Consider the following 11,645-nt stretch of genomic DNA (forward strand, 5'->3'; position numbering starts at 1 on the left):
CTGGGTTCGATCCTCAGCATCACATAAAAACAAAATAAAGATGTTGTGTCCACCGAAAACTAAAAAATAAATATTAAAAAATTCTCTCTGTCTCTAAAAATAAAAAAGAAAGAAAGGCACTCTTACATACAGTGTATGGGACACATACACTGCCTTGTCAAACATCTTCACCAGGAACTCAGGATGAACCAGGATAATGTACAATAATTATGAGTGCATTTGTGGTGTTGAAGAAAGACTTGCAGAGCTTTCTTTGTGCATATATGGGGATAGAGTAGATGGAGGCTATTGATTAAAGCACAGACTAAGTTGCTTGTGGACGTGTTTCCTAGTGGATAAAGGAATGAAAGGAATGGGCAGTAAATGAAATGAAAACACAGAGCCTGACTTTCTAACTAACAGTAACATAATCAATGTGGGTTCACAAAAAATGCATTGTATAATTTAATGCCAATCCTCTGGTGCATTTTGAAGACCAGGAAACTTCTATTTCACTTTTTACATGTGGCAAAATTATTTGGATTTTTGGATAAATATCTGCTACTACTGCATTTTCATGTGTTCTATTTGATTTTTCAATATTTTTTTGTGGTAAAGTGCTATTAATATCTATCCTTTGAATAAATTTTAAGTGTACATTTCAGAGGTATTAAAGTCTGAAAACCTTCAATGTAATCAGCAGCAGGTCAAAGACATCTACTTTTTCCACTGCTATTTATTATTGGACTTGAAATTCTAACTAGAGAAATTAGACAAGAATTCAAGGTACCCAAGTGCCACGAGCCAGACTATCTTTACATGCAGAGGACCCAATATTGCATATCACAAGTCTCTAAGAGTTTGCAAAAAATTAACAGAATAAGCATATTCTGCAAAGTCATAAAGTATAGGTCAAGGTTAAATCATTTGGTCTGAAGCATGAGTGATTACCAATTTAAGTAATTTTATTTACAATGCCATGTAAAATAACAGAAAATATCACTGAATGAAACTTAAGGCAATGTAAATAAATTGTGCTGAAAAATCAAAAGGCTTACTATTATAATAGTGATATTATAGGACAGAATTCAAAGGTTTACACAATGCCTATCAAAAATGCGTTCAAGAAAATCACATGGAATTAGAAAGAACCCTAAATAGTCAAAATTCTTGAAAAAGATGAGTAAGTTTGGAGCAGTTAAATATTCCAATTTGAACATTTACTGTAAAGTTACATTGATCAAAACTGTAGGTCAGAAAAATACAGGCTAAGGAGACAAAAAATTAAGAGACTGATATTCACATAGGAACAGGCTTGGGAACTTTCTGATGGGGGATTAAAAACAATGATAATTACTATGTTACAGACTCTGAAGAAATAGCTTCCACAATAAGAGACATACTGTAAGTTGAGGGATATAACCTCTAAGAAACTATACAAAGGATTTTGCATAAATTAAATATGAAGAACATAAATAAGGAATGTCTAGAAGGGAATCCTCAGTAGTCTTGATACTCATTGGGAGAAAGTAACCTTGACTATTGTCAAGTAGAAATTTTTTTAAAGTGAAATGAAAAAGAATAAAAGAATGGGAAAAAAATGAACAGAGCATTTGTGAACTATGGGGAGAATTATGACAGTATTATGTGTCAATGAAATATAAGAGAAAGAGAGGCAAGGAAGATAAAGAAATAAGGCCAAAAAAGGAATATTTCAAGTAATAAGGGCTTGTAATTTTGCAACATTACTGAAAGACAAAAATTAGGTCCAGGAAGATCAGGGAAGATCAAGTAGAATAAATAAATAATGAAAATCTAACAACAAAAAACCTATTTGTAGGTCAGGTATTAAAACTTCAGAAAACCACTGAAAGGAGAGAATTTTGAAACAAGTAATAGAAAAACATGATTTCATATACAGAAGAAGTATAATAGTTCTGTATTTGGGATTCAGGTCTCAGATAGCTTCATGACTGTGGCATGCTCAATGGCTAGAAAGTTTCTGTGCAAAGACACAGGATGCCTAGATGCTTTAGAAATGTCCTTTATGGAGAGGCTCTGTGTTATAGACTTTTCAGGCTTGACTGTGATGTCGGGCACATAGCTCCTGTGAGTAAAGAAATTCTCTTGTTACCCCAATGTTTCATTGAGCCTAAACCTGCCCACATAATAGTAACTTTATGCAATGGACTTTTATTGAGAGCTATACAAAGCTCCCAACTTTGCACATTGCAACTTCGTATGTAACTGAGAAATAAGCTGCATAATGTTGCTAAGTCTATAACCTGCCTAGTAATACAATGACCTAAAATAACCTATTAATATAAATAAAGCTAGCAGCTCAGGTGAGCAGCTTTTTGCTTTTGCCTCTGCACTTTGCTTCTATCTCCTTTTATTTTCCTTAGAAAAAAGTGTTAAGGATTATAACAAACTTCTCACCAAAAAGAGTAAAAAAGGAGAGTGGGGTACATTTTTTATAGTATTAAAAGTAGAAATAACAAATTCACTCACCTCAATTTTTTTTTCTGTGCTGTTATTATAAATACATGTGTTTGCTGAGGGGCAAGAGAGGGCAGAAAGATGATGATGTATAGAGCAGCATAAGCTTGGGCCCACATGCCAGAGAGAAACACAAACACACAGTCTGCCCAGCGAGGTAGGCCAGGTGTTATTCTCAGGCCCAGAACACTTGGTTTGTGAGTGAGAGCTGGCAGAGGGTCTGGTTTATGGCTGGCAGGACCTTGGCATGCTGGAAACTCCCCAGTCTAGTCCAAGGCCCTGGGCAACATTGCAGTGGCACCTGGGCTTAGTGCATGTCATTCAGGGCCTTGCAGTAAAACTCAGGCAGCAGGAAGTCTGCCCAGTGCATATCTTTGTTGTAGTACCTCCGCTTCATATGCTCCACCTATGTCTCTGTAGCTGTTTCAGGGGCTCCTGGAAGTTGGTGCTGTGTTATTTGATGCACAGCATGAAACTAATTTGTCCATTGGGGTAGGTGGGGATGGTACAGAGGCATAGGCCATCACCAGGAAGTGGGACTTGCAAAAGTACAGCTTATACGGTCCAGATGCAGCCACTGGTACTCACCCTGGCAGCAGAAGAATGTAGCTCAGTGGTAGAGGCTTACCTAGCATGGCTGAGACACTGGGTTTGATCCTCAGCACAACATAAAAAACCAAAATAAATAAACAAACAAACAAACAAATAAATAAATAAATGCTACATTCTTTAAAAAATTACACAGAATTATGAAATACTATACCAACTAGGATACCAACTTTGACACTATATACTGATCTCACTTTTCTCAATTTACCAGCACACATTTGTGCACATTTATTTATAAATGTGTAAATTTAGCTGTTTGTTTCCCAGGTGTTTGTTTTTTGTGTCTACTACCAGATATCATTCTGAACATTTTATCACCACAAGGATCCCTTTTTTGCTGTAATTTCATAACCTCAATTACCTCCCTCCTATCCCCTTTTCGATACAGTCTTCTATTATCAATAACATGTTGTCTATATCCAAAATATTTCCATCTCAAAATGGCACATAACTGGAATTATACAGTATATAAAATTTTCAGTTGGATTAAAAAAGTAATTCTACCAATGAATCTGAATGTATTGATGGAGTATTTCTTTTTATTATTATGAGTACCCACAGTGTGAAGGTATCACAATTTGCCTGATAGTTTACCTTTCAAATATATCTGGGTCATTTCTAGTTTTTGCTATTACAAATAAAACTGTTAAAGTCTGGGGTTGTGGCTCAGTTGTAGAGCAGTTGCCTAGCATGTGCAAGGCCCTGCTTTGATCCTCAAAACCACATAAAAATAAATTAATTAAATAAAGCTAAAAAATAAATAAATAAAACTGTTATGAACATTCATATATAATATTGGCATTTCAATGACTAAACTGAATCTGTAGATTACTTTGGATAATCAGACCATTTTGACAATATTTATTATATCAATCCATGAACCCTTGAGGTCTTTCCACCTTGAAGTCTTTTCTTTGGTTTATTTCTGAACTGTTTTATCATTTTCAATGTAAAGGTTTTTCTCACCCTTAGTTTAGTCATGGTTATGAAGGATACTGGCCTGTAGTCTTTCTTTTTGTTGTGAACTTGTCATATTTTAGTACAACATAATATTGTCATCATTTTAAAATGAGTTGGAAAGTGTTCTTTTCTTTCAATTTTATACAGTGATTTGAGAATCACTTTTTTTTTACAAAAGTCTGTTCAAATTCAGCAGTGAATTTAACTGAAGTTTGATTTTCTTGCTCAGTCTCTCTTCCTATTTTAATATTATAACTTGTTACTAATCTATTAGATTTTCCATATACACTTATTTCAATTTTAATGATTTTATATGTCCAAAATTTGCCCATTCTTTCTAAACTCTACCATTTATTGGCATATAGTCCTTCAAAATATTTCTGAGTGACGTTTTACATTTAATTCTTGTCTGTTTTACTGTCATCTTCTCCATCTGCAATTTATTTGAATCTTCATCTTTTCTTTTGGCTATTTATCTAAAGGCCTTTGAATTTGGTTTATACATTAAAAAACAATTATTTGATTTATTAATCAATTCTATTGTTCATTTAGTCACTATATTCTGAACCTTTCTAATTATTTATATTAGATTGGAGTTCAGTTTGTTCTTCTTTTAGTAAGAATTTTAGGTGCATCATGATGATATTTATGTGAGAGCTCTCTACTTTTTTAATGTAATCTTTCATTCTGTATTTTTTTTCTTTTAGGCTATTTTGCTGTATCTCCAACATTGAAGTGTTTTGTTTGTTTGTTTGCTCAGTCTCTCTATTCCTATTTTAATATTGAATGTTTCCATTTTTCATTTAATTAAAAAATTGTAAATTTCCCCTCTGATTTTTTCAGTGACTACTATTCATTCAATAGTGTGTTGTTAAATTTCCATATATTTCTAAAATTTCTACATTTTCTCTTGCTATTGATTTCTAGTTCTGTACCATTATACCAGATCAGATGCAATAAATTATTTCAATTTAAAAAATTATGAATAATTACTTCCAGAAAAAAAATATATGTGGTAGATTTTTGGAAAAAGATTCACATGTTGATAAAAAAGAATGTATATTCTGCATATGTTAGATGAAAAGTTTTGTGAACATTTAAATAATTCACTTGATCTATGATACAATATAATCTTATTGTTTCTTAATTGATTCTTTGACAGGATAATCTATCTCTTAGTCTAAATGATCCATCTATGCTCAGGCCTCCTAGACATAGTTCTCTAACTCAAGAGTGACATGTGGAGACTACATTTCACTGACACTCCTTCCCAAAGGCACAGCATAATGTCTCCCTGAGACTTAGCATAATAATCTTCTTTGCCCTAAACTTCTCTTTCTTGATCAGTTTTCCCTCAAATTTATTTTCCCTTGATGGGCACAATCATTGCCTTTGGGACATGAGTCTGATTTGATTCTCCTTTGCTATAAAAGCAATAAACCTTCTTTCTCCTTTTCCACAAACCCATGTCCTCATTATCAGGTTGGCTTCAAAAACAAGGACAAAGCTTTCTGCAACACCAGGCACAACACCCAAACAGAAAAAGTTCCAACTGAGGGCTAGAGTTGTAGCTCATTGGTAGAGTAATTGCCTCACAAGTGTGAGGCTCTGGTTTCAAAACTAGCACCACATAAAAACAAAGAAAGGCATTGATTGAGTCCATATACAACTAAAAAAGTTTTTTTTTAAAGTTCCAATTGAAGACACTAATCAAAATGGGATCTAGATAATCAAAATATTCTGTGCAAAAGAACCCACAAACTCCTAGAACATAAACAAATACCTAGGCTAAGACAACATAATCCTAATATTACTTTGTCTTTCTAAAGTGCATCAAAATATTGTCTTCTATTTTAAGGACAGCATATTCTAACCATTTTTTAAATTGATGATATGAGCAAAGTGTTTGAATCAACACTGAAATTTATAATACTAAAAGATATTGTGAAAACTTCACTACTCAAAAATTGTTTCGATGAATAGCAATATGTATCTAAATGTAGAGATCCAAATGATCCCCCTAAGATCAGGCCTCCAGGATTTTGTTTTATGGCTCCTGAGGGAGATGTGTGGCCCCCATGTTTCACTGGCACTCCTTCCCAAAGGCACAGCATAAGGTCTTCTAGAGATTTTGCATAATAATCTGTTAAAAGAAACTAGAATCCTCTGCTGCTTTTATTGTTTTTTCTATGTGTCCTCCACTATACCTACTGACAAAAAGAAATACTGCCTGAAAGAGAGCCTGACATTTAACGGTCATCCAATAAATGCCTACTAAAATAAATAATATAGCATCTGCAGGAAAAAAAAAAAAAAACTCTAAGAAAATATGACACAAAGTCAAACAAACATGGATTTGAGTTCCATTTTCCTTAAGTACAACTGGAGGATAACAATGCCACCTTCACAAAGTGGTAGGGAGAAAGTAATAAAATAATGCATAAAAGGCACAAAACATAATGCCTGAGAGATTGTGCTATTTTACTATTAATTTGATAATTAGTACACATAACTGAAATGAAGTTCATGAAATGCCACAAAAATAGCTTCTTGTTGTTGAATTAGAAAAGACTCAGACATGAAATTGTAATGAAAATCGAGACATGTACAGTGACCCAATAGGCAGACTGGATGATGAGCATTTGCAAGGAAGAAGATCAGGTTTTCTGTTCTCACCTCTTACCATGGACCTCTTAAAAATATCTGAAGAGCCTATTACCAAAATGTTTACTCCTCCTGAGTTAGGAGCAGGCTTTGGAGCAAGATTTGTCCTGTTTGTCACTGAGAGAGGAAGTCAAAACCTAGGAATGGCCACATAAGAAGTGGACCTGCTCAACAGCAAATGGCTTGTCTTAGTAAGGAACTTAACATCATAGCTTTGTTCCCAAAGTTAATAGAAAATATGGTACCATAATTTTAGACATCCAAACATGTCCAACTACCAACTAGGAAAAAAATGGTTAAAATGCCTTTGGTATGAGGTTTCTGCTCAGAAAAGCAGTTTTCCCTAGCTCCTTTGGGATGTAAGCTAGGACTTACATTGAAATGCAAATGGAATCTTAGTAGAAGACCAGTCTCAGACCCTAAAAAAGGAAAGAAAAAGTGTCCTTTCCCTGAACTTATATTAGACTAAACCAAAAAGTAAATTGTATGATATTTTACTAATTACTGGCTGGTCATTTTTCCAGAACTCTTGCTTCTTCTTAGATTCTGTATTTTTTGAGCTCATGATTTTGATCCTACAGACCTGTTTGTCAATCAGCCCTATTTTTATTCAACTATGGAGTTTTCAAACATTGCTATGGAGATTTCACCTGTGAAAAGCTACAAAGCCTTTACTATTGCATTATGTGTGCACATTTGTGTTATATGTTGTATGTCCATATGTACATATGTCCATATATCATGTACATGATATAAAAATTGGCAGATATGTAAGGAGCACTCATAAAATTAAAAATTGGATCCAAATACCTTTAATTCATGTGATTTAAAATGGTTCATTTTAAATTGGGTATACAGATGAAAACAAATATGTCATTAAAATTAAACTTAACTCACAAGTCTCTCTAGGTGGTAAAAGAAATTGATAAAACATTGATGTCTGTAACATGTCTAATATTCTTTGATTCTAGAAATTTTCTTCAGCAAGGAAAATGGATAATGCTCTTCAATATACTTGTCTGATATTTTGGTAAAATAAGTAAAGTATATTTGACATGGGATTACTCATATTTATCAATAATTTTGGTTGTTAGACATCTGATTAATTTACAAGGGAAAATGCTAACTGTTAAATATACTATCAAGCACTTTTAACTCCTTCAACTCCATTGGGTAATATTATTGATGTTTTCATGAATTGGTAAATGAAAAAAAGGGGTTTAAATTTATGTTGTCATCACTAAAAAGGTTTTACTAAAAATTTAAAGTTCCAACAGATATATTTCTATATACTTATTAATTGTGTTTTCATAAAATGGTAAACAGATGTAATTCTATATAAAAAGTTTATTAAAGATTTTTATGTATGAAGGTACAAAAGTTTTAACTGTTTCAATTAAGAGTGATATAAACAACATAAAATATCTTTTATTAAAGTACAATAATTTGTCTAAAGTAAAAAATTTACAAGGATAGTTTCATATTGTGAACACAAGGAGGATAAAAGATTTTAAAAAATTAAAAGTTCCATGAGTTGGTTTTATATATATGTAAAATGATTAGTCACGCTATTTGAAGATTTTCCTTAAGATCCAATGTTAATATACTGATATAAACCAAAGTTTATTCTGTATATTAAAAATGAAGATTTCTAAAACATTGATTTACTCATAACATTGTGTTCATTAATTCTTGTTTTTTGAGCAAGTAATCTTAAAGGAATTAAGGATTATACAATTATGGTTAAACAACAACTGTTATTTAAAAAATATTATGTTATTTTCTTAAGCCCTAAACTGAATTAATATAAAATATCAAAGTAACTATGGTGCTATTGCTATTATTTGTATATTAAATATGTTTGTATCTTCCAGGTATACAAGTTTTTAAGGTAGGATCTTTTAAAGAACATTATATCAAGTTGGTGTTCTCCAAACTAAAGTTGCATGGTAATTTTGGGCTTATTAGAATGATAAACTTTATTAGAGATTTATTTATATAATTTAATATTCTATAACTGGACCTATTATCGATAAGATCTCAAGTTTTACGTTACTTTTTACATTGGGGTACAATTTAAATGTATTTTTAAGTTAATGAGAGCCTAATGTATGTAAAGGTTAATATTGTAAAACACAAATATTTTGCAACATTTTCACAAAAGGGTAAAAGTTTTCAGCTTTTCTGTAATTTGTATTTTAAGTGTAATACCATATTGTGTTAACTATTATTCATGTGACCTCAAGCAACAATATATGTAAACTTTATATAATGTTATTTAAAAAACAAAAATCAGCTTCAAAAATAGAACAATTTACTTAAGATTTATAAAGAGCCCCACCTTACCTGAGATAAGGCTCTGCCTCCCATCTTAATACATGTCAGAATAACCTCACAGCAGGCTAGATTTCACTTCATTTAAAGTTGTATTGAAAATATTATTTTTTGTTGTTAAGATTACTAGGATCTCAAATAGGGGTTATAATATAACACAGTCGAAGTTCAAGGTAGCTATTACACAAACTAAACATGTTTTTAACTCTTATTAATTTTATTCCATATTTATCTTATAAACTGTATACATGTTGCCTGTTAATGTTTTACAAAGGTATTGCTTCAAGAACACACAACCTGGGTTAATTTAAGATAAGCAATCACTTAAATGACAGATAAGATAGCACAGACCTCAATTAATGTGAGGTTATATACATTAAAGTTAAACTCCATATTCTTAATTTAAGACTGGTGAGACTGACTTGCTAGATGTATAACATCAAGTCTTAAAAATTAAAGTTAATTCATCTATAGGGAAGAGGGGAGGGAAGGAAGGGGAGTCAGCAGGGGATTAACAAGGATGGTGGAATGTGATGGATATCATTATCCAAAGTCATGTATGAAGACATGAATTGGGTATCAACCTACTTTATATACAAACAGAGATATGAAAAATTGTGGTAGATATGTGTGACAAGAATTGTAATGCAGAAAAAGTACATGTATAAAGACATGAATTGGCGTGAACATATTTTGTATACAAAGATATGAAAAATTGTGCTCCATATGTGTAATAAGAATTGTAATGCATTCTGCTGTGATGTATTTAAAAAAATAAAATCAATAATAAAAATTAAAGTTAAATTAAAAGCGACAAAAAACCCCCTATATTTGGCTCTTTCCCTCTGAGTCAATGTAAACCCAAGGAACAGGGAACTTTTCTAGAGAGCTTTGCAACTCTGGGCCACATAACCTCCCAAACAGGGAGATTAATGAGACCCCTGGAGAACAGAAAGCCAATCAATGCTCTTGCCATGAAATGGAGAGTTATTGAAGAAGGGATATATTTCTGGTGTTTTCAAGGGAAGCCACATGGTCAACAAGACCTGGATTCCTCCTAGTGCAAATGGCAGTAGCAGAACTAAAAAATTGCTCCCAAGTTCCCCCAAGAGTGACTCCCATGGAAACCTAGCTGACTCTTAATAATAGACAGAAACAAAAGTCATTTTGACTTGCTTCATCTTAAACACCTAGCAAAAATAGTTAAAACCAGAACAGAGCCACTCCTGGGTATTTAAAGATAAATAATAATAATTAAATATAACTTAAGATTTACACTTATGTTAGCCCCCCAAATAAGTAATATTGGAGGCTTAAAAGAGGGATTCTCAGGCAGGAATGCCTGATAACTATCAAAAAAACTATCAAGAGGAACTGCCAGAGTCAGAAGTTTTTAGTTAATTTAAGGCCTACAGATATTCCTAACCTACACAGGTAGGCTTGATATTTGCTAGTATGATATTTACATTCCCAAGAATCAGAAATAAAGGGTACTCTACTAGACACAGAGGTCACACAAGCGAAAATTTTACAAGATCAGATGACATTGAGTAGTTTAACTACATCTCATGGGGGTGGACATCTATAACATTAAAAGTTAAATGTTGTGTTTACATTCCTGATAACTCTAAAGATGTTAAAGATTTACATTCCTATATAAAGGCCTTGTCCACTCTGCCCTTATTATGGGGACAGCTTCTCAATCTCCACACTTCCAGGTGAAAAAATAGTACCTTCTGTCATCTTCATGATATTCTTTGGCAATATTTGTTCAGTACTCATGTTTTTTTTTTCATCTCTTACATAGAAGCACCCATTCACATAGGAATTTACACTGTTCTTCTCCAACCAGACTGAACTCCTAAGCTGCCTCACTCCACATAGCCCCCTCTAAGCTCCAAAGTAGCCAGAACAATCACCTCCCCCTTTCTTACAACAATGGAGACAGAAATAGATACACAATATAAATAGGTAAATCCTGTCAGGTTGCATCAGGGAGGCCAGTTTTGGGTGAGTCTGAGAAGTTGGGAACTGTTACCTGAGGGATTAAAATTTCTTCAGAGTTCTTCCTCTGCACTAGCAAAGTTTTGGAAGGGACACATAAGACAAGGAGAGAATGATAAACCCAGCCTAATTCCTCCTTAATATTGGGAGCAATCTCATCAAAAAGCCATGAAAAGTTTATTTCTGCTTTACTATAAATTACTATGATTTCTAAAATTGCTTGGAATGCCTGCCCATACCTTGAATGCCCTCTCTAAAACTGTAGTGAAGCCTCATAAATTCTGGCTTTCCCTGGACAGCCAGGTTTCTCTTTGAAACCTTAGTGGCACCTCGTAATTTCAAAGGTTGGAAACTAAATTTACTCCCTAAGTGCTGAACCATTTATACCATTAACCTATTGCCTACCTTTGTATTACACTTGTCAAAACCCTGTTCTCAAGACATCCCCCTTTTGAAACTTTTTGTTGTATAAAACTGTGCTACTACAGAGTCATAGCACTGTCTTCTATTACCACAGGTTTCTGGAGAGAAACAGTCCTAGAGGGTCGAAATAACAAGCTTGCTTTGATTTGATTTAAATTGGACTCAGTGGTCTT

This window comes from Spermophilus citellus, assembly GCF_964194105.1.
Source record: "Spermophilus citellus genome assembly, chromosome: 3".
NCBI lineage: Eukaryota > Metazoa > Chordata > Mammalia > Rodentia > Sciuridae > Spermophilus > Spermophilus citellus.